Raw genomic sequence first — 1,709 nt, forward strand, 5'->3', positions numbered from 1 at the left:
ATCCAAAGCCAGCTGCAGGGGCTCCCAGCTTTTCAAGCCAGAAAAAGGGCACACATCTTCATCTAAACCCCTGCCGAATCAAGTGACAAGCAGGCAGCCCGTAACCCTTTCCTGGCTGTTTAACCCTGTCACAACAGAGTTTGCTGTAGTGAATGTTTTATTCCAGGGCTGGAGCAGACAGTTTTACCCTCTTTCAGGTTTTTGAGCACACAACACTTTAAGGGTTTGTTTTGTGCATCAGTACTTACAGCAAGATTAGATAATTTTGCTAAATTTATTTAAAAATCAGGCTGTGGACTGCTATATGCAATTCTTTTTCTTTTTTTTTAAAAACAAAATAGAAACCTTTCTTCATCAGAAGAAGCCTGTACATACATTTTAGCTTTCAGAAATATCCTGACCACAGAAAGACCAACCGTGTGTTGAGGAGTTCACGACCTCTGAGAAGCTGCTACCAGATGTGAGTTTTCTACACTCAGACACAGCATCAAGACAAATGGGGAAGAACAACAATGAAAATATGCAAAAGTGTTATTGGTGTTATAAGTGTTATTGGTGTTATAAGTGTTATTGTATTTTGGACACTCAGAATTGAAAATCATGATGGGAAACAGTAAACTAACAAGGAAAAGAAGAGTTTTAAAATAAAACCAACTCCTCAAAGAGGCAGATAAGCTGGAGCAATGCAAACAGGAAGCAAGAAATAACAGAGCAGAGAGGAAAAAAGAAAGTGGATTTATTTTCAAGGTTGCTTCAGATAAATGCCTTTCACAAGCAGACCGTGATTGCCTACTGTACTGTGGGCTTGTGAAAACGGAAGCAAACATTGGCTTGCTTGACTTAAAAACAGGAGTACAAACTCTGTGCCTCAATCGCTACCCTGCAAATTTAAACATCATTTTCCTGGGTGCTGGCTGTACAAGGTCTATCTTAACAAACCAGAGGACAGCAGAACGGATGCTAGGTGGATCCACAGACTATTATCACTCCCAATTTTGTGGTGAAGCTGAGGCACAGAAAAGATTAAATATGCTTATGTCCAGAAACATAAACTTACACAGCACTCTTGTAACAATAGGTGCATCTTGTCTTCTGTTATTTTAGCAATCATTTACAATGGCCTCATTTGTAAGAGCAGCACTTGACTCTGCCTTGTCCCACTGTCTCTGAGGGAAGTGTGAGTAGCAAAGTCTGTCCCATAAGTCCCATAAAACTGTACTTAACTCATGTTGTGCTCACTTCCCTGGCGATAAGAGGTGGTGCCGAGAATGAACAGCATCCTTTCCTGGAACGTTCAAACGAAATGTCTAATGAATTCCTTTGGTGCAGCCTTTGACACTGCGTTAAGACACATACCAGAAATAAAACCACTCAAGTTTCAGACCTCAAGGTTAGTTTACTTGCCTGGCAGATAAAACCACTTCCTTTCTGCTTGAGGACCTAGCTAATTTGATGGGGAATCACCAAAATGAATTTGCTTTCAAGAGTGAGCAGCTTGGCAGTGGACCCCACATCTCCTTGCAGTCTTCTCCTGTAACTACTGGACTACCCTCTCTTTATCTCCTGCAGGACCAGGCAACCCATGAGTGGTGGATATTCTTTAAATCTTGCTCAGGGAGGTGAGCTCAAATGAAATCTCTCCAAGCAATGTGGGGGACATCTCTCCAAGCAATGGGGAGCCCAATTTCCCATGCACCAAAATGTGGATC

This window comes from Pterocles gutturalis, unplaced genomic scaffold, assembly GCF_000699245.1.
Source record: "Pterocles gutturalis isolate BGI_N339 unplaced genomic scaffold, ASM69924v1 scaffold17528, whole genome shotgun sequence".
Lineage (NCBI taxonomy): Eukaryota > Metazoa > Chordata > Aves > Pterocliformes > Pteroclidae > Pterocles > Pterocles gutturalis.